Source organism: Phocoena phocoena, chromosome 21 (assembly GCF_963924675.1).
Source record: "Phocoena phocoena chromosome 21, mPhoPho1.1, whole genome shotgun sequence".
In the NCBI taxonomy this organism is placed as follows: Eukaryota; Metazoa; Chordata; class Mammalia; order Artiodactyla; family Phocoenidae; genus Phocoena; species Phocoena phocoena.
Genome location: NC_089239.1, coordinates 34,985,776 through 35,009,456, shown reverse-complemented (window position 1 = coordinate 35,009,456; position 23,681 = coordinate 34,985,776).

Genomic DNA, 23,681 nt, shown 5'->3' with positions numbered 1-23,681 from the left:
GTGGCTGAAAGCTGTCTGTGACAAATGTAAGCCCTAGATCAACCACTTAAAAAAGAAGAAAGAACTATAGCTAGTAAGCCGACAGCAGAGATAAAATGTAATACAGAAAATACTCATTTAAACCACACTAAGGCAGGGAAAAAAGATAAAAAGAAACAAAAACAGCTGGTCAACTGGAAAAATACAGTAAACTGGGAATTTTTCACCTAATTATTTCAACAATGACATTAAATATAAATATATATTTTATAACCTATAAAAATATAAATAAAAGTAGATGCTGATTAAAAGCCAGAGGTTGTCAGATTGTATAAAAAAGCAACACCCAAATATATGCTGTTTATAACAGACCTACAGATCAATCATATTAATGGTGAAAGACAGAGTGTTTTCTCCCTAAGCTCAGTAATATAAGGCATCGTTGTCTACTTCTCCATCTCTATTCAAATTTGTACTGGAAGTCCAAGATTTGAAACAAGAAGTAAAACTCGTTCTGTTCACAGATGGAATGATTACCTATTCAATTATCCTGCAGAATATACAAAATAGTTCCCACAACTAATAAACGAGTTTTTTGAATGTCACAGAATACAGTATCAATATACAAACATCAATTGTATTTCTATGTATTAGCAACAAATAGAAATGAAATTTATAACTGTCTCATTTAAAATAGCATCAATATCATGTCATATGTAGAGATAAATTTAAAAAAAATATGTCCAAGATACTGAAAACTATAAAACATTGCTAAATAGAAGACCCAAATAAACGAACAGGGATGAAGAGACATAGTAACATTAAGGTGTCAATTCTCCCCAGATTGATTTCTGTTTTCAATGTGATTCCAATCAAAATTCCAACAGGTTTTCAAGCTTAAAAGGCTGATTCTAAAATTTATAGGGCAATGCAAGGGTACTACAGTGACCAAAATAGCTTTCAAAAAGAAAAACAAAGCTGGAGGATCTATATTACCTGATTTCAAGATGTACTATAAAGCTACAGTAATTAAGACAATATGTGGTATTGGCATAAAAATAAAGATCAATGGAACAGATCGATAGCCTACAAATAGACCCATTCTTATATGACCAATTGATTTTTAGCAGAGTCCCAGGACATTCAGTGAGGAAAGGAAATACTTTTCAACATATGGTACAGGAACAACTGGATATCCATATGTAAAAACACTGCCTCTTACCTTGTACCATATATATCAAGCAACTTGAAAGGAATCAGAAATCCGAATAAAACCCCCCAAATTATGTAACGTCTAAAAGAAAGCACAGGTGAAAACATTTGTGAACTCAGATTAGACAAAGATTTCTTAAACAGGACACACAAAAGTAATTTTTTAAATGATAAGCTCTACTTAATCAACATTTAAAACTTGTGCTCTTCAAAAGCACAACCATTAAGAAAATGAAAAGGCAAGTCAGGTACTGAGAAAAATATTTGCAGAACTGATATCTGATAGATTTATTCAGAAAGCACGAAGTACCAAATAATAATAAGACAAATAACTATTTTTAAATGGACGAAAGACTTGAACAGGTATTTTATAAAACGAGATATCCCAACATCCAATAAGCACATAAAAACATTCAATGTCATTAGTCATCAGGACCCAATTAAGACCACCGTGAGTACACACATTTAAGAGTGGCTGAAGTTAAGAGGACTGACATACCAAGTTTTGGTGCAAATGTGGCGCAGATGAAAGTCTCACATGTGGCTCATGCAAATGCAAAGTGCTATATTTGGAAAACTATTTGTCGACTACTTAAAAGTAAATATACACTTACAATAAGATACGTAAGTGCCATTTTCTATCCATTTACCCACGGGAAATAAAAATATAGATCCACACAAACACTTGTTCTCCAATTCCCGTGGCAGATTATTCAAAATACGCCCCGCCAAGCGGAGTACAACTTAAATACCCCTCCACTGATGAATGGATAAACAAGTCAAGTACACCCAGTCAAAGAAACACTGCTCGGCAATAAAAAGTATTGACCCACCGATACATGCAAGGAAGGAGAGTACTTCCGGCAGATAATATTAGCTAGAGCAAAGCATCAGATGGATTGGACTGGTGAGGCATTCCGTGGAAAGAGTGGGGAGGTCAAGTGGTAAGTAAGACCCCAAACTGAGGTTGGACCAGGAGTGAGGGAACATACAAAGTGTCTGTCTGTGCATTCAATGGCCGTTTGAGTCAGCTGTAGCTCTATGCAGCTGATATGTAGCTGTAAAGAGATTTCTTGTTTTTTCACAAATCGGATTTGTTCACAGCAAATTCACTCAAGGAGCTTATAACAATGCACCTTCAATGCAAAAATGAGAATAATGGGCTATTTGGCCACATTTTGGGCTTAGATTGTGACCTAAAATATGTGGCTTTCAGAAAACAAAATAGGCCACTGTTCTAAAAGTGAAAACCCTCACTTTTACATCAAGTCTTTCTTCCTGACTCTGAAGGGCAGTAATATTCCATCTTATAACACAATTTAAGATATGTTACTTTCCTCTAGCCCTCATTTCAGATTCTTTGTCAATACTGAAAAGAATGTATTGTCTTCCCAATGCAAAAATGGGCAGAAGACCTAAACAGACATTTCTCCAAAGAAGATACACAGACTGCCAACAAACACATGAAAGGATGCTCAACATCACAAATCATTAGAGAAATGCAAATCAAAACTACAATGAGGTATCACCTCACACCAGTCAGAATGGCCATCATCAAAAAATCTACAAACAATAAATGCTGGAGAGGGTGTGGAGAAAAGTGAACCCTCTTGCACTGTTGGTGGGAAGGTAAATTGATACCGCCACTGTGGAGAACAGTATGGAGGTTCCAGAAAAAACTAAACATAGAACTACCATACGACCCAGCAATCCCACTACTGGGCATACACCCTGAGAAAACCATCATTCAAAAAGACACATGCACCCCAATGTTCACTGCAGCTCTGTTTACAACAGCCAGGTCATGGAAGCAACCTATGTGTCCATCAACAGATGAATGGATAAAGAAGATGTGGCACATATACACAATGGAATATTACTCAGCCATAAAAAGAAATGAAATTGAGTTATCTGTAGTGAGGCAGATGGACCTAGAGTCTGTCATACAGAGTGAAGTTAGTCAGAAAGAGAAAAACAAATACCGTATGTTAATGCATATATATGGAATCTAAAAAAAAAAAAAAAAAAAAAAAGGTTCTGGAGAACCTACGGGCAGGACAGGAATAAAGACGCAGACGTAGAGAATGGACTTGAGGACACGGGGAGGGGGGAGGGTAAGCTGGGACGAAGTGAGAGAGTGGCATGGACATATATACACTACCAAATGTAAAATAGATAGCTAGTGGGAAGAAGCCGCATAGCACAAGGAGATCAGCTCGGTGCTTTGTGACCACCTAGAGGGGTGGGATAGGGAGAGTGGGAGGGAGATGCAAGAGGGAGGAGATATGGGGATATATGTGTATGTAGAGCTGATTCACTTTGTTATACAGCAGCAACTAACACACCATTGTAAAGCAATTATACTCCAATAAAGATGTTAAAAAAAAAAAACAGAATTGTCTTGATTTTTTAAGCTAACATTATATAGGAAAACACAGGTTTGCAAGATTAGAAGGTTATTATTCCCTTTATAAATCATTTGCTGTACACTAGGGTTCATTTAGGATACTTTATAATGTGAACTCCAATAGTTATTTAGAATTTTACATTAACAGACAAATATGTCGAAGACATACAGCATAAAGCAATGTATATTTACACTTAATTTTAAATTTAAAAGAAAGCTATGTACTTAATTTTAAATTTAAAAGAAAGCTATGCCGTGGCCATAAGATAACTAAATAAAAGTAATTTCCTACCTCTATTTCACACAGAAAGTCAAGAATGGAATTCACACCTAGAATTTGGTATTCCTTACGTGTAATCTTTTAAAAAATTGTAAGTCATTTAATTACATTCTTCTGCATGAGATATTAAAATGTGAGAATAACAACTTAGAATCAATTTTATTTCTTCTTTAGAATCCTTATACTTGATTTTTTTTCTTTGTAACTGAGCATTTTTTGGGCAGCTGACTTCTTTATTTTGAATATAACTCTTATTTCACATATTTATTTCACATAAAGGGAAAATCAATGAAAATAGCATGAAGAGCCCCAGTAAGCCTGTTTTTGATGAATTATGTCCTTAAAGATATACCCAGTATGTGGTTCAGAATGTAGTGATTACTAACGACTGTTTCCGTGATGTCAATAATGCACTATTCTCTTGAACTTCCCCTGAAGTGACAGGGTTTAATCAAGAGAGCCCTAAACAATAAATTGACTGCCAAGAAGGAGACAGAATAATGAAATTGACTCAAAGTTCTAAAATAAATACTGATTCTAAACTTGAGGAAGACATATCGACGTCTCTGTTTGCTCTGCCTTTTTTTGACTTGTATCTTTCATAATAAGCTGCTTTCCGGAGGGATTATTGCTTCACCAGGTTTAAGCTCCTACAGAGCCTATGGACATTTACTACCTTTCTACATGCTATTCAATATTAAGAAATTTAAAACAACTAGAATTTATTTTAAAATGCCACTTTTACTATTTTAAATCATTTTTCTATCATATAACCCTTGAATAAACTCTCCCTATTAGGTTTAGTTCGCTGTCTCCCGTTCTGCTTTGTTTCACTGCCAATTAAGTGACTGAGAGACCGGACACTTTTAAAGCCTTGCTCCAAAGAAGATCATCCCTCCCTGTGCAATGCTCTCTATTAGATGGGAAACCATTTCTCTGCTGAATGTTCAAACCACAAATAAATTTCCCCAATTCAAGAAGTGAGCTATACAGAGTTGTATTCTTTTCAAAACGTCTCTACCATTCTGTGGGTAGTTCGGAATTAAATTTCTTAATTATTCAGAGAATGTAGACTCTTCTATTAAACCTGTTAACCTATTTTCTAGACTTCAAAATTCCTAATATATTTTTTATTCAAAATATTTTCTAAAATATCTTAAACAAAAGTTTGAACAATACATTTCTAGTCCCACTTTAAAATCTATCACTCACACAATCGTATCTGTGACCTTCATTTGGCACTATAATTTTTTGACAATACAGAATCTCAGCACCAGTATTACCTACCTATTTCATCATCTTGCTCCCATTTCTCCATCTTGCCCACGAGTTTGTCACGATAGAAGCTTTGTTACGCTAGCTTAGAATCCCGACTCCTGCTGTGTCAGTCTAAAAACTATCGAAGAAAAATGACGCATTGTGACAAAATATGTTCTAGCAGTTCTACCGCATTTTCTAAGACCTCATAAATCATTTGTTCACTCCTTGGTTTTAAACTCTTAACTTGCAATGAATAAGTTAATGGTCCAGGGCTGTCTAGACAATCCAAGGATGAATTGAGGCTTCATACGTCGGTGATGAAAATACTGGCTTTGGCATCTGACAGAATTCAGACCTCAGACCTGTCACTTAATAGCTCTTTTTCACCAAGCCAATCCTTCTTCGTATCATTTTTTAAAACAATATGAAAATAAGGGGCAATAGTTAGTGAATGACAATGAAATGAGTTACGCCACATACAGTGTCTACAGGATTTTTCAGTAGAGAAGTGCTCAGTCAGTGCTACCGGCCTTTCTCCTTGCCATCATAATACAAGAATAGTAGTTTGCTAATGCTGTATCTTATTTCTATTGTTGGGAAAGACCATTCTACAATCTCTTCTACTTAATTCTTTTGTTAGGACAATCTGGCCATTAAAATAAAAGAAGTTAAATCCACTATGTCAGAATTTTGAGCTTTTTTTTTTTTCTGTTAACTTTTTCTTTTTTTTAAATTGAAATGACTATATATTGCAAGAATAAGCTAATTGTACGTCTTTGCAGCTGATACTGTTTTGTTCCATAAGATCCGCACCACTTTCACCCATATTACATGTAAGCTACCAGATACTATTTAATTTAATTATAATTTTAAAAGACGGAAGTTTTGCTCACATGATTGGTTTCCTGCTGGGCATGACATCTTAAAAAGTGATTCATTTAAATAATAATCCAATTATTAAACTTTGAAAAACTAGGTCTTTCAAATATGTATCTATGGGATTTAATGTTTTATAAACCTTTGCCAAATGTTACTCAAGCATCTTTTTATCATATTTGAAATGTTGCCAGATGAAGGCCTCTGCTCAGCAGGCAGGACGTGGGGATGTTAAGAACTTTCATCGTTTCTAAGACTGATGACTGTAATTCACATTATCCATGCCCCCAGCCAAGTGCGCCAGAAAACATCACTTGCAATGCATGGAGCAAAGGATGCTCTCTCTCCTCCCTCAGTTTAGATTCACAGGCTGTCTCTCTCCTGCACCTGCTTTCCACACCTAACACTGCTTCTAGAAGATAAACAAACAACATGTCTCTTAGCAACCTACGGCAAGTTCCCTTTTTGTACCATTTTACATTAAGACATGGCTTAGCACCTACTTTGATCCAAGTTCTGATTCCGGGGCTGGGGATACAGAATGTATTCGATAAGGTTACTTGTTCACTATCTAGAGGTTGGAATGAGAATAAACTGTGGGCTGGAAGATACAGAAATTTGGGGCTGGAGATAGTTTGAGATGAACGTGCCAGTTAGACGTAGAGCCTGGGCACCTGGAGGGGCGTTTCCGAATGTGTGACGTCATAGAGGCAGGACGGAGCCTCAAGAAGCCTTTTACACTTCTTGGAGCTCGAACAGTAGCACATGAGATGGATTATACATTAAAATAACAACAACAACAATAATGTGAGTGGCTTCTACTCACTAAATACTTCATATGTGACAGGTAACGCCAGCTGGTTCTACGTACATTACTTCCATTGATCTTCACAATCCCACACTGAAACTTATTATTTTTATTCCCATTTCACAGATGAGGGAGCGTGAAGCGCAGAGACGTTAATTCACACCCACAATCACCAGCCAGTGGTAGAGCCACTATAGCCACATTTCAAAGCCACTGCCCTCAGATCGCTGAGCCAGAAGACTCTCGTGCCAATCTTCTAAGACTTTGAATATTCCTGGCCCAGGGAGCTAACGAAGGACTCGACTCTCACAACATATTGAGGCCTCACTATGGGACTGATGGGCCAGCTAGTTGGACACAAGACTGACTATTTCCACTCCAACCATGCAACACATATATGAAGCAAGGAGAGGACATATATGAACATATATGAAGCAAGGAGAGGACGGTGCTATTTATGGAAGAGTAGTACTCTGTTCCACACAACTCCAGGACATCACCCTTTCTATCCTCGTGTGGGAAAAACTACTCTTTGAGTCCATGCTACCTAGCGATGCCTCTCTTAACCTCTACTGTTCGCTGTCAGCTGCTAAACCTCTGGATATGGCTCTTCACTATTATAAGATCTTGTCCGCCGGCTCTTCCCAGCCTACCGCTGCCAGCACAGGACAGCATGGTCAGGCCCCTGTTTCCTGATACTCACATTTTCAGTGACCGTTTCCTTCACTCCATCTCATCCACCACTCTCAGAGTCACAGAACAGAACATCCCTTCCTGAAGCTCTACTTTGAAACGTTAAATCAGACCTTCTCCTGTCTCACCTCCAGCCTCTCTCTACCTACCCTGTTTGCTCAGTTCCTCTCACTAAATCTATTATTTGACTGCATCAGGACTATGGTTTCCCATCCTGGTTACTATCCACAGCCCCACACATGCATCATTCCCTTACCACCCTCTTGCATTCTCAGGCTCTTTTGTTCATTACATACTATTTGGAAAATTTCATCCTGGATTAATACCATATGTGAGTTTTCCTGCTGGGAAGCTTCTGGAGAAAATCATGCAGTCCTCTGAACATTCATAGTCATCAACCTTAATAAGCTCTCAGCAACGCTGGGCAATCTCACTGAATTTCTCTAGCTGTTATTCTTTTCCATTCAATGCAATGATTATTTCCAACACTGTTTACTTGCTTCGTCCCCATGGCTGTGTTTGCTCAATGTACTCTCAACACCATCCTCCCCGGTGTAGCAAATACTTCAAACTCCTGCCACTGAACCAACAGAGCCTCTTAGTACATGTATCCGCCCTTCCCTCTTCTTCTCCTGATACACTAGCAGAGACATTCCTTTTCCTTTGTAAAACCATTTCCTAATATAATAAGTTTGAATGTTTAAAACGTCTTGAATATGCTTAGTAGTCGCACAAAATAATCCCTTACATCAGTACTGCTCTCCCTCGGCTGCCCTTCAGTATCACTCGGGAGCTTTTAAAGCCCCCAATACTCTGGATAAAACCCGGTCCAGTTAAATCAGTACCTCTAGGAATGGAAACCAGGCATTTGTATTTTATACAGCTTCCCAGGTGACTGTCCTATGTAGACAAGGATGGAAACCACTGAGGAAGATCCTAACACACGACGAGGCTTCAAGCTAACTTGGAAATTTTCTCAGCAAAAAAGATGAAGATGTGAGTTAAATCAAAACATGAATTTCATTATTGAGACATTAATTAAAATGTCTTTATTCAAGAAAAAAATACCTTTTTCTACACCGGATTGCTGGATCCCATCCGTGCCTATTTTTTCAGGAATTCTGTACTATCACTAAAGCAAAAAAAAACAAACAAAACAAACCTCTGCTTATTTCCCATCTTTCCCTTCATGCATTCCTATTCATCTCCTCAATTTCACAGCCAAATCTGCAAAGAGTTGTCTGCATTTGTCGCTCCGTTTTCTTCCTCTGTCATTCACGGAACAACCTTCTTTCATCTGGATTTTGCCCCACTCCTCTATCAAAACTCTGGTGCAAAGGCTACCAGTGATGTTCTTGGTGTTTCACTCAAGGGGATGCTCCGTACTCTTCATTCCGCTGACCTTCCGGCACTGTGTGGAAACACTCTCTCCTCGCCTTGGCGTCCATGACGCTTCGCGCTGCTCGTCCCCACCTCCTTCTCTGTCTCTTCCTCAACAGTCTCCTTCCCAACTGCCCCCCCTGCGTCCAACGGCTGAAGTTCAGAGTCCTTTAGATTCTTTCCGCCTAGGACTTTCCTCTTTATCTCCCTGTGTGCTCTCTCCAAGCAACCTCATCCTCTATCAAGACTTCAATTACCATTTGAAAGCCAATGACTCCAAATTCAGACCTTTGGTCCAGATTCCTGAGCTTCAGAACTATATACAGAGCTTTCTTTGGGATCCACCCCTTTTAGATACGTTGTAGCCACTTCAAACTGAACATAAGAATCAGAAACACCACCTTGTCTCTCCAGCCAGAAACATGAGAGTCATTTTGGCCCTCTGACCTCTAACCCATCTGGTCCATTCTCCTTCTTAACCAGCCATGACCACCACGGACTGGTCTCCGTCTCCCCAGGGGACCCCTACGACGTCACCCGCTTCCCCTCCCTGAACTGGTGTAACATTTTCCAAACTGGTCTTCCCATAGCCTCTCCTCTCCATGTCTGTTTCGTTCTTCGCACATTTATCAGAGTGATGATTTTTAATAGAAATCTGACCTCATCACTCCTTTGCCTAAAAATCCCCAATGGTTTCTCATTGCACTTAGAATAATGATCAAATTTCTTTAATGGGGTCTGTGAGGCCCTGGACGACCTGTCCTTCACGCACTGCTCCAGGGCGATCTCTACCTACTCTCTGCTCTTCACTGGGCCCCTCTCAGGTCAACAAGTGTGCCAAGCAGCTCCCCACCTTAAGAACTTTGTGTTCTTTCCACGGCCCACTCCTTTCCCCAAGCTTCAAGTCTGCTCAAATACTGGATTCCCTATGTGCCCCTCCTTCCCCTATGACAAGGGCAGATTAGCCTATTGCAAAATCCAGGTAAGACTGTGTGCTTTACTTTTTACATCGATCAGAACAACTTGTAATGAGAGCACAGCGTAGATGTAAGTTTCATGTTCCTCAGCACCTAGCAACCAAGTTCCTGGCACATAAATATTTGTTAAGTGGAAGAATGCTGCTTTCATTAAGCTTCCTTAACTAAAGACTAAAATTACTTCTCTCATGTGTTTCTTTTGTTGCCATTATTCAGATTAATTACAGTCTATAACTGAGAATTATTACAGAGGCATATCCAAAGTGAGACTTTCATTCTCCTTTGTGACACCACGTGTTATGGAAACATTAGCTCTAGAATAAAGCATCCTAGCTTAAGAATGGAGATTCAAGAGGTGCAGCGTGGTGTTTCCTGTGCTTTCTACTAAAGAAGGGTTGTCAAAACATGAACAGAAATTTAAATGACAATAGAAGAATCTGAGAAACTGGTGTCATCTGAATAAGTCAGGTCACATTCTGAACGGGATGCTCAAGTTCCCAGATGGGCAAAGTGATCCTGAATTGCTACCTCTCTTCTTACCCATGGCAAATTCCCACGATCCAGAGGACAATAAAATCATTGGAGGGGAAAAGGAACAGATGCTCTTTTCTTTTTAAAACATTTCTGTTCCTCGTAAGAAAGCAGCTGTGTTCCTTCAAGAGTTGTTTTATTTCTGCAGAATGACTCTGAAAGTGTTTGCAGTGAATATTACTCAAGTAACTAGCTCCAAAAATGCTCTCCTAAAGAAGAGAACCCATTGTATTTATGGCTTAACAGTACTTATAAAACACACATTTGGTTACTAATGAGACGGTGACGATATCAGACAGAAAGTGGTTTGGATATTCAGAGTTTTGAAGGCTTTCAGTGGTATCCTTGCTATGTCATGTTTTTATACCCATTAATGCAACATCCAGTTAGTGAATGAGGATGCTACTTCAATACAGCACTCCTCCTACATGTTAATTAGCAGCCCAATGATGAACAGTTTGCCTTAAAAGTGTGCAGAAGGACGTAAGTGACAGGTTTTCTTTTCATTACATTTTTATATAATGTGTTTAACTAAAAATGTACCATCTCTCTTTGCTCTGAAAGGAAATTCTTCCTTAATGTTACTTAATTTCTGAAAAACTGGAGTTTTGTCAATGAAAAAATGTGAAGACTTCGATTTTGTGGTTCAAATGCCAAATAAAAGGAATCGTCTCATTAATTACATGTGTTTTCTAATCTTGAACTCTGCTTTTATTGAAATCTAATTTCCCCATAATAATTTTATTACTCATTTTCTCCTCCTTTTTTCAAATAATTAGATTGCCCAAATTACTTATCTGCAAAGTCACATGTATCCTATGTTGATAGGCAGAAATCCCATCTCAGGAAGATTGCTGACAGTGAGTAGTTAGCTCAGTTCATTTAGAAATGATGTATTTCATTAAGATATAAGCATATATCTTAACGACAGCAGAAAACCCGCACTTCCTTTATTTGCCAAAGCACCCATGCTCTTAATTTCAGGAGGTTATTTTTGGTTTCTAGTAATTTGGAAAAAGGTAATAGGTGAAAAAGTCAGAAAATAAAGTGTAAAAGTATGGTGTCAAGTGCTAGCTATATATAACACCTATAAAACACACAGAAAAGTCGATTTGCATTCCAATAACACCTGTGACATTTAGACGTTCTACACAATTCCTGCTTTCAATCTTTGCCTGCATCACATTCTAGTATTATTCTCTCTAAATACAGTCAGAGACCTTTAAATAGTCAAGTACTCAGAGGGTATACAGTGCAGCAAATAGTAATTTTTTATGCTTTTATACTTTTTGTAATTCACGTTCAGAGGAACTTAGAAAAGTTCAAAAAACTTTAAGTGACCATGGTTCAAAAAAAAAAAAAAGAAAAAGAAAATTGCAGACTTAGGTTTACTTTACAATATATTTACAATCAGCATGCCCCCCCAAATTCTAACAATAAAAATTATATTTCTGTGTCATATCTTCGGGAATAGACTTGCTTTTATGTAGAGGGGCAGGACCTGCTCGTTGACAAAGCAAATACCCTTGATTTCCATTTTACAACCGCACAGGCATAGGACAGATTTTCATTCACAGAGTTCATTACACATTTGTTACAGTTTTTTTTTTTTTTTTGGTCTGGTAACATTTATCTTTCTTGTTTTATGAACCAGAGCTATTTTATGTTTTCTGCCTCTTCTATATAAAATTCTCATAAATAATTACTGGATTTCAAAGGCTCCTGGCAGCCGGACACTTGATAACAGCTATTCTAACCGATGCTAAAAGAACTATGACGGTGGAGTTACAGACTTACACAGTAGTCTGATTATTTCTCCTCTCTCCTTCCATCCTTGTCTCCTCCCTCCTCCCTTTCTTCCTTCCCTCCTTTCTTTCTTCTTGTGAGTTGGCATTTGCAACACTGCACACTCGTGCGCAAAGAGGAGGTGAGATGTCATTTCTCTTCTGAAATACTATGGCTATAGGCAGGGTGCAGAAAAAAGTGTACGAAGAAAAGGAAGATGTTTGACAGTTTGTTAGAAAGTTATGTATGAAAGGATGACGGGATTGACTAGAAAATCAGAAAACAAGTTTCTCCCGAAGACAGGGCTATCAAAGCGCCTGGCCTCGCATGGGTACTCACCACATCTGTGTCTTCCCAGGGGATCGTTCTGGACCTCCACGTAGGCCAGCTGCCAGCAGAGTCAGCGCACTGGGCCTGGGCCCCCTGGCTCTGCCCTGCGGAGAACGGTGGCCACCTTGCCTTCCCGGGAAGCACCTCTTCTTAGGAAACAGCTCTTGGCCTGCAGAGAGAAGGCATTCCTTACACAGGGACCCACAAGCCACTATGACTGTACACGAACAGTTCACATACATAAACTCCATTTCTGTTGGTAATTGTTACACATAAACATTTATAATTACATGAGCTTTTTTCTCTGGAAAAGAGGAATAACTAGATGAATGTGATATAACTATGCATGTGTAGATATATAACATTCACTAAAGATACAAATAAAATCCTGAAGACGTATCTGGCAGGCTGACTATAGTTAGTAGTGGATCCACCAAAACTCTGGCCCTGGTCTTCTCGGCACTGGGTTTAATTTTCTTAGGATATTCAAACAACACAACATTCAAGTATAGTATGACCGTGTATTGGGGTATATCTAGCGTGTTCACTTTACAGTAACACACATCATGGATTCTGAGAGCAAATGGAAAAAATTTCAACTTTATGGGGAAAAAGAGAACTTTCCTTTGTACAATGATAGACTATATTACTTCCAGAAGAGTAAGAGAGACGACAGAACTGTTGTGGGCACTACATCAGGGTAAGAATCAAGCAACTTCTGCCCCTCATTCCTCTGCCACACGGAAGGTGGAATAACTTATTTGATTAGTGAGTTTACAAAAGAACCCGGACTAATTTAGGGCAGACGCTTCCCATCCCCTTCTCTTGGGAGCCGCCTCTCCTCTGAAAATGTAAGTTCTTTTCTGTTTTCCCATACGCCACAAGCTTACTCAGGGGGACGTGCTACCAATGATGGGGGCGGGGGGCAAGGCCATAGTTGGGAGTGTAGGTTCAGTTCACAGAGTGGTAATGGTGCCCAACGTTTGGTACCATGGTCACGGTCTCTCTCCTCGTCCACCTCTCCGATCTCATTTGTGTGTATCTCCCTAACACACACCATCACACTCCAACCGGAATAGCCTTCTTCCAGCTTGTGGCTACACTGTTCTCTTTACTGCATCAGGAGCCTTGTATAGGCACCTTCTGCCTGGCATGCTCTTCCCATTAATTTTCACATAGCGGGCTCCATATCCCCTTTCAGTCCTGATCTGAACGTCCTCTGCTAGCTAGCCTTCCTGACCACCCTATCTAAATACCAGCCTTCTCTCCACTACTGAATATTACAGTCCTCTGTTCCTTTTCTTCTATTTATTTGTTTGTTTGTTTATTTATTTGGCTGTACCGGCTCTTAGTTGCAGTATGCGAACTCTGGGTTGCAGCGTGTGGGATCCAGTTCCCTGACCAGGGATCAAACCCGGACCCCGTGCACTGGGAGCACGAAGTCTTAGCCACTGGACCACCAGGGAAGTCCCCAGTTTCTTCTAAATTAACATAACCCGGCATTATATTGTGGTCCTTTTGTTGGTGTAACTTCCCTCCCCCGGACTCCAAGATTCATGAGGTGGGGGATCATGGTTGTTTCAGTTGTAACTATAAAATGGTAAATATTCACTCAACATTTCTAGAATAAATGATTGAAAAGACATTGGTAGACATGGAATCTTAAAATACATTTAATTTCTGGGAAATATTAAGAGGGACATAATAGTTTAAGATCATCATCAGATATCTTTGAAATGAGCGTATAGGAACTGCGGTGTTTAAATGATACTATCTTCACAGATCAAACACAAGAACGCCCAGATGATAAAAAAGAAATGCTTTGCTGTGTGGCCTGATGCTAGCATCTAATAATACATCTGGAGATGGTGTCTACCATTTACCAGCGTGTACTTGGGAAACTTTGACAAGGGAAAGTGTTTTCATAGAAAATACAGTATTCATCGAGTACTGCCATTCGGTTCCAGCACTAGAGACATTCTCCAAAGATATTCCGAGGAGCCGAGTAGAAGACTCAACAGTCAGCTGCCACGCGCTCTTCGGAAGACCGACGGGCAGAGTGTGGGGCCAGCACGACCTAAGTTTTCAGACCGCTCAACAGAGCGGGGACGTCAAACCCTTCAAGCGGCCTTCCTCAAGACGGAGCTTAGCAGCAGCCGCAACCGTGATGGTGGCAACAGCCCTGGAGACAGTGGCGGCAATGCCAAGCAGACCTGGCACCCTCAGAACAGGGAACAAAGTCACGACCCTTAAGTGTCATAAGATAACGAGGTTTGATGGGTGGCAGTTCACTTTGCAGATGAGGTTTTAGTAATTACATTTGCCAAGGACGGCTTTCTCTGCTTAGAATCGATTGTACAGCCTCTAGTAGAGCCTCTACGAACAGGAAGGATACAGCAGCAAACAGGATTTCTGAAAACAAACACAATCTGAAACCCATTTCTGAGTAAACTAAAACTACATAGGAACAAAATAGAGTCACCTTTGTCCAGGGAGGGCAAGGCCCTGCAGCTGTCTCAGGTGGCCCAGCCTCAGACTCTGGGCTCCACGGTCACCGGCAGGGGTGAAGTTTGTGACCTTCTTTGGTACCAGACTTGCCCTGATGGCAACGAAATGCTACACTAAGCTAGGCAGGAAGGTTTGCAAGAGACGCCGAACAAACTAAAATTGGGTTGAACACTGCCCCAAAGGACCAGAGCTTACCAAGGGACTCACAAGGCAATCTGTTTAAAAATTCCTGGAAATTCCCCGGCGGTCCAGTGGTTAGGACCCCCGTGCTTTCACTGCTGAGGGCTTGGGTTCGATCCCTGGTTGGAGAACTAAGATCCCACAAGCCCCCAGTGCAGCCAAAAAGAAAAACAAAAAAACCCCAAACAAAACAAAACAGAATTCCTTGAGCAAAGAGCCACGCAGATGGATTATGTACTCTCAACCTCTGGATTCTGGTAGGATTTGGCATATGCCGCTTAGAGAGGGATTCAAACTAGCATGCAGGCGTATTACCCCCCAGGACAGTCTTGAAGGTCCTGAAGTGTGACTTTGAACATGTGCGCAACTGGTGTCCAACTAGATTAAAGATCTACCGGCAGTTCATGTTTCATAGATGCTTATATTATAAACATGAGTCCAGTTATTATTAAACTCAGTGCTTTGTGATAGTAAGTTATCAAGTAACAGTCAGCAAAATACAGATAACAGAATAAAATATATAACATATACTAAAATACAAATATATAAAATAGAAAGATGTTTTAATAAAAAGACAAGTGTGTATGTAATATAAACATAATATATATAGATCTAAAATATATTTATAAACTAAATATATGCATTTATGGATATATATTTTTCATCATGAAAAAATATATATATTCCTGAAGACAGTGAGAAGGATCTCTCTCTGCAACTATGCACTTCAGCTCCCCCTTGCAGTCGTTTTTTCCCCAAATCTCAGGAACTTAAAATTATTAAAAAAAATGAAAACTACATCAATACAATTTTAAGCTCTGAACATATGCAAAGCATTATGGGATTCAAAAAAATATATGATATTGGAACTTGTTTTAGAATGTACTTCATTGCATTATTTATTTTCCTGGGTAGATACGTGTGTGTACATACCCAGAGCACCTTAATATGCTTTATTTCCAAAGTATGTGCTCCTGGAAAGACTCCTGCTAATAAAGTACGTGTGACAAAATGCTATATTTGAGCTTTCACGTCATCCTCTCAGGATCTGGATGCCAGCCTGCAATGGAGATTATAGCTAAATAAATGACTCAATAGTCAAGTCTGGAAATGGGCATATTTAGCTCTCAGGGTAATGGTAACTTCACTGCGGTATTAGTAATCTCATCAACTTTTTGGTTAGGATGGATAACTAACTAGCTTTTAGTATGTAAATCACCAGCGAAAACGGTTTACAGAAAATGGGTCAGGTTAGAGATGTAAATGAGGCCTAAAATGTCCCATTAGGTTTTGAATTGCCTTTTTTTTTTTTTTTTCCCCCTAAGCATTATAAATCTTGCAAGCTTTGGGGGTAATTTTCTTGCTTGAAGAGGCTAGTAAGGTCTTTCCCAATAAGAAACGAACAAAAATACTTCTGAAAACTAATTCTGCTTGAAAAAAATAGAGCAACTTGAATACTGAAGTATAGTTTTTAGATAAGTTGTACAGACCACAGGCACAGATTTTGCAAAGGACACAGTGTGGAGAGGTATCATTCAATGGCCCTCGTTTAAAATCAATTGTATATTTGAAGGATACTCGTCAGATCTTGAGACGAATCATTAACCACAAATACAAGTCTATCTTTTGTGAAGGAATGGATCTTTGATTTGGCAAAAAAGTCTCTCTGGTTCTGCTCCGACAAGTCCTATTTGTAGCGCTCTTGACTAATCCATGTTTTCAGAACAAATGCGATGCAAAAGCAGGATCGTGCACTGCTCTTGGGCCAGCTCACACAGTGAAGTGATGAACGCACACACAAAAGCAAGGCAGAAACCGCTCCAGATCTCATGAGACACTAATAAAGCAGCGTCACAACACAGACTGAGACTGTCACCAGGCGGCTTCACACCTCTCACTTTCACCACGTTGGTTTCCCTCCTACAAACCACTCATTTACAGCAGCCTAAATGAGCCTCGTGTGACAATGTATGAATTGCTTGCTACTTGTGTTCATCTATCACAGCACTGCCAATGTTTAGGACAGTTTAACATCTCCAACTCGTGACAGGGGGCTGAATTTTTGTCACTCAGAAAGCTGCAAAACTGGCATAGTAAATATGTAATTACAGTAACTACCTATATTTAACCAGCCTGGAAAGCTAACAGGGAAATCCACCAACCCACTGTGATCATCTAGTTTGTTTCTGTGTTGGGCCTAATTAAAGATAAACGCATAAGTTCAACGATTATAAAACCGCATTTGGATAGCTTTCTTTTCAATTGTCAGCAAAAGCCAATGTCCCCTCCCCTCCAAAAAAAATTCAACTCTTTCTAAAATACCTACTTAATACCCGCCTGCTCCTTCATTGGTTTGCTTTAATATTTTGCTGTAGCAGCCTTTGTAATGGATCTTTGCAAAATGAAGCCTTTTGTGTTCACCCCAAGCGACCTAACTAAATCACAGGTATGCATATATCACATTTTCTTAGAGATCCTATTGTTTCATTAATTTTATCCGTTAAGAAAAAGGGATTGTGAGACTTAAATTTCTTCACACAAGTATCTTATTTAAATTGGTCTTTGCTGCCTACCAAAGTTTTAGAGGTCAGTGAAAGATGTTCTCACATGTTTTGGCAAAGATAAGTGACGGAGGTGACAGCAGATCTGGAGGCTGTTCAGACCTAGCCTCAGCGGGTTAAAATAACAGAGCAACTCAGGTGGTCGGTCGCTGTGTTATGTCACGTGTTTTGATGGAAGAGAGTTACTTCAAATAGACAGGACAGATAATGTGAGCGAGAAATGAGCCCCAACATGTATTTGTATGATCTACATACCGCCATGCCACCCTTTATTGCTAACTACTAAAATTCTATTATCGGCATCCCTAAATCTTGCACAGCTTTTCTTCTCTTACTTCATCTGCTGGGTATTCCTTCCAATTTCATCTGAGTTATTTCTCGAGGATGACCTTGAATCCCCTCTCCCTGTCTAGCCAGGGTCTTCTTGAAAGAGGAACCTCCTTCCCAGGAGGTAGGAAACACACACCACTGCCTCTATCTTTTTGGTTATAGTTTCTTATTTATCTAATACATGCACAAACGACTATTCATATCATCGCTTAGAGTTAAGAGTAACGGTTCAAATTCACCAAACACTTACCACGTGCCACATACTCATTTTATCCTCCAAGCAACCCACGTAGGAAGCATAATCATTTGCCCCACCGTATAAATGAGGATACTAACCCGTGGAGAAGCTAGGTACTGCGACCGAGACCATGTGTTTTCAGTAGTGTGTGGTGGAAACAGAACATGAGTGCAAGTACAAGTTCAAAATCAGTGCTCTATACGTGATCAACGAAGAGTCTCTGCTAGGCACATACTTTCGACACACATTCTAGCCTCTAACACGCGCTGTCATCTGTGTTAGGTGTCTAATACCAGGGAGGTCAGGGCTCTGATGCTCTCATGAATCCAGCCTGGTGTGTCTTTGCTAATAGCACCCCATCCCCAGACTCTATCCGAGGTGACACTTGCTCCCTTTGATATGAAGGCGAACGAGAGCTGGAACCCACATTTACGTGGTAGTTCTCTATACTCCTGTCATTTGTATGATAATAAAGTCTTTGGAAACACAGTTGTGTTTCTTGGTAAGGCCTTTGGACATCGTGAGTTCAGAAAATCCATTACCAGAAATGATGCCTCACAAATACTTACATTTTTACAACATTCAAAGTTTTCACAACCATGACCACACTGTCTTTTCAAAGTAGCAGTCTAAGTCAGGCACAGCCAATATATCATCATGCCATTTTGTTAAATGATTACAGAGAAAGGATGGAAGAGAAAGTAAGGTTTGCTTAGCATAAACTATCTGGGCACACTATCCTACGTACGTCGCCTAAACTCTCCCTTCAAATTCTCATACCTTCCTTCTGGTGGACATGTTCTTAAACACATGACAGGTGACTTAACTGGAGGTCATAGCACACAGTTAGCAGCTTGTAAAAGGGGTTAGAACCCGGATTGGAAGTCATGTCCCTCCCCAAGACCATCCTCTTTTCATTGTAACTCAAGCTCAGTTGGCAGCACACGTTCAGTGCTTACACAGGCCCTTGTCTTCTTCCTTATCTCAGGCTGGGGTCTTGTTTCTCTACGTAGGTTTCGTTCTGTTAATGGAAAGAACCGCATTTTATTTTCTTTGAATCACGCACAGCGCGTGCCTTTGAAGCTGTGCTTAAGAGGCCAAGTTAATTTAAATACTTGTGATTGGAATGCGGTCTGGAAGTAAAAGAAAGCTTTCCCTGCTTGTACTTTTATTCATTCACCCGCAACCGTACCTCTCAAGCGCGTCTGGACAGGTACTGCGGTCTTAGAAACCCCTATTCACTCCTCCTTAGGTGAGCTATGTTCGGGGCCACAGTTGGAACTCGTATTATCCTAAGACCTCTGAGCCTCAGCGAGTCGAAAATGACTTGTCCAAAGTTTCAATGAGTAAGTAGCAAAATCAAGCCTAAAGCCACTTCTCTGAACATCTCTTTGCACAGCACCTCTGTATAAAGTAGTGTTTGTAGTTGTTATGTTTATCATATACTTGGAAGTACAGATCATAAAATTTGCAAGACACTTTTTTTTTTTTTTTTTGCCATACGTGGGCCTCTCACTGCTGTGGCCTCTCCCATTGCGGAGCACAGGCTCCGGACGCGCAGGCTCAGCGGCCACGGCTCACGGGCCCAGCCGCTCCGCGGCGTGTGGGATCCTCCCGGACTGGGGCACGAACCCGTGTCCCCTGCATCGGCAGGCGGACTCCCAACCGCTGCGCCACCAGGGAAGCCCGCAAGACACTTCTTATTTAGAATATTATGATGATGAATGAAATTTTTAAAATAATCTTACACAGATAATAAGTTATCAGAATGTTGATTAGTTAGAACAAAAAGGAACATTTATAGGTTGATGTAACTTAAAATCAAGGAGCTGGATTCAGAAACACACGCTGCTTTTCTTATTGGTTTCGTCTGTGTACATGCATGGATTTATAAAAGACTGATTATATTGTGAAAGTGTTAATACAAATCAGCTTTCTGTTCGTGGATTTTACTTCATTTCCCTCTGCCTTCCCCATCCTGTTGTTTTGTATGAAACATAGTCTTGAGGAAAAAAATTAAGAAATCCCACTGCATTACAGCACATAGCACATAATGGGCAAATAATAAATGTTGAATGAATGAATATGGATAGGTCAGGTAGTTTGATTACACTGGTTGAAATGATCACCGCTTAATGTAAAATAACACAGTGAAAGGAATTATGTTGAATCTCTATCTATCTATCTTTAGCTGTAAGAGTCTATATCCTATGAGATCACAGAATACGTCTGAATTTTTCACCTCTGCATACCCAGCATCAGGTAGAGTACTGGACTCATGTTAGATATTCAATGTATATGTGTCTCATCGATGACCACTCCCTGCTCACAAGTAGTTTATAATCCAGGGGTGTAGATAAGTGGAGAATATTTTTCACCCTCTTTCTCATTTCTGGCCTCAGTATTTTAAAAGGATGGCCAGCCTATTGCAAATATTTGGGCGGAAACTTTTGTTTTTTCCCCAACTCACTCATCTATGAGGAACACATACACCATGTTCGAATGAACCCACAAGGCTTTGATTTGCACACGTCATTTCAGCAAGAAAGATGACGAGTAACATTTTCACAATTCTTCAGTCTCATCTGCGTATTCTATTCCCAAGCGTTGCAAAGGGTTCTCATGGTGTTTCTCTGAACTATAGCTTTGCTTATTTTTGTGTATATATTATGACACAGCTTAGAGCTGCCTATTTGTAATATGAAACCACAGAAACCTCAACTAAAATTTTTTCAAATGAGAATCATTTGGTTTAAATTTCACTAACTTTAGGTCAACACGAACAAAACAAACAAAAACAAAAGCAGACTCACAGGTAACAGAAAATAAATGAGTGGTTGCCAAAAGGAAGAAGGGTGGGGGCGGAGAAGGGGATTAAGAGGTACAAACCTCTGGTTATATAATAAATAAATCACGGGGATGTTAATACATAGCATAAGGAATGCGCTCAATAACACCGCAATAACTCTCTGCGGGGAAAAACGGTCACTAGACTTACGGCGGTGATTGTTTCATAATGTGTGTGCAAATGTCCAATCATTATGTAGCACACCTGAAACTAACACATTATGGTAGGTCAACTGTATTTCAAAAAGAAAAAGACCCCAACTACGCACTCTGTGACTGCAACCTTATTTTTTTAAGTTTAGTTTGAATGCAAGAAATCCATAAGCCCTAAAATAGTTCAGTATTTTGTAAATAAAAGAAATATAATAATATAATATTAGCTTTCGTATATAAATTATATTTTGTTCAAAGTTTTTACCTGTAAAAACTTGCTTTCAATTTTAATGGATATATTTTTTAAACTGAACAATTTTGCAGTGTCTTGGATCGAGATGAAATGTATCAAAGTTTACCCATACAAATTAAGGAAAAATATTAATTTTCACCTAACAGTTTTTTTTTAACTCATTGGTTGGTTTTCAGGAATGAGTTAAAGTTGTAAAGTCATAAATAGAAGGATAGGTATATTCACATCCACCTTCTGACCTGAGTGAAGATTTACCACATTTTGAAGATTCCGTTTAAAAGGAATATCTTCCTCTTCAGCAGACTGCGGAAACCTCAAAGCTTATAGATGCACTTGTGGAATCTCCACCCCAGCAAGGGTCAGTGTGTGTGTGAGTGTGTGTGTGTGTGTGTGTGTGCGCGCAAATGTGCGTAGTATCATGCGTTGAAGGTATTTCAAGGCTACACTGAGCTTATGTATACATATGGAGAAAAGAGACAAGCATCCCTTTAATAAGCAAATAATTAAGAATTAACACAGATCTATCTGGAAAGATCTGAGACTGATGGAAATTCAAGCTGCCCTCACAGCCATCAGCAAAACTTCCACCAAAGGATCGTGGGCGTTATAGTCTTTATGCATAGTTCTCTGATCTACGGAAATGGCAAGGAGGAGAGAAAACAGGAGAGGCACTTTCCTTCTGGAAACCTGTCCTTCAGTCTCTGACAGGCGTTTACAAAAACAGGTACACGCTCACGTCCTAGTAATTGCAACTGCGTTTCTCTACAATAATCTCTATATGCGTAGGTACCAATTGTATCAGCCTAACCTGTATATCGCCACATTCCAAAAACTTCCTGCAACGGATTCTATCAATTCATGCATCCCCCATCGATCTGGTCAACAGCATCCATCCAAACTCTCTCTGGGGTGGCTGGCCCATTCTGTGATCAGGTTTCTAAGAGGTCCCTTCATCGAATCTCTTTTAAATGTACTTGTGCTACACAAATACAATAGACAGTCAGATTCTCTTGTATATCACAGAGATCTAATTTATCTATTCGGAATTTCCATATTTCTTGACTTCATTAAGAAAAATTTACATTAATGTTTTACTCTGATCCAAACTAATGTGGCAAAGCTGGAAATCGGCCAATAGCTTAGGAAATAATAATTTCAACAATACCACGTCCCTTTAAGGACATGTGGTGCGTGAAGGGGAAAAAGTCATCATATCACAGGCTTAGATACTCTGAAAAATTAAAATAGAAACATACGGAAGTCTCAGAGAAGCAGCTTATAAGGTAGCATTTGAAACGAATCAGATGTTTTCTATGGGAGTATACTCTTTTAAAACGATTAAAACTCTCGAGTTTAGGAGGATTATTACATTCCGTATGTGAGGTTTATTGAAAAGTAATTGTCCTGACCTTCTTCCTGCTTCATTTTTAGTTAATTTGTAGCTGCAATGCAGTTCAAGTGCTCAAAAGATTACAGCGTACGTCCATCTCCATCACCCCAGGCACAAGTCCTACCTGAACTTGAATTATGAGGTCTTATAGGAGGTCAAGGTCAAGGTACTCACTCACAACAAGTGTTCCGTGGAGACTGTGATGTTGTCTCATACGCCTGCTCAGAACAGCAAACCTGAAACGGGGCATCACATTGATCTGGCCATCCCTGGAAGCCGGGCCTTGGGGAGGCCACCAGAAGTGTGCGGCAGGAAAGGAGACCTGGTCATGACATCCTGCCCACCCCTCTCTGGCAAGAGGCAGCCCTTCTCTTGTCACCAGCTCTGAAGGCAGCTGGCCGCGCTGACACAATGCCCAGCACACAGAGGGAAGGGCTGCGGGAAGCGAGCTGATGGCCCCTCTCTAAGGAGAGGGAGAAAGAGAAAAGGCAGGACATTTAAAATAAACAATACGACTCTCTCTCTGATGTAAAGTGCCAGGGATTTCAGAAGGGAAAATGCAAATCCGGCACAGAAGACCTTTGTTGGCTTCTCTTGTATTTTGACATTCTCCTAGAATCACTTGATAGCACTCGCATTAAGCTTCATTTCAGATTCCGTCCGAAGTCAAACTACCAGATGCAGGAGGGTGTGACAAAACTTT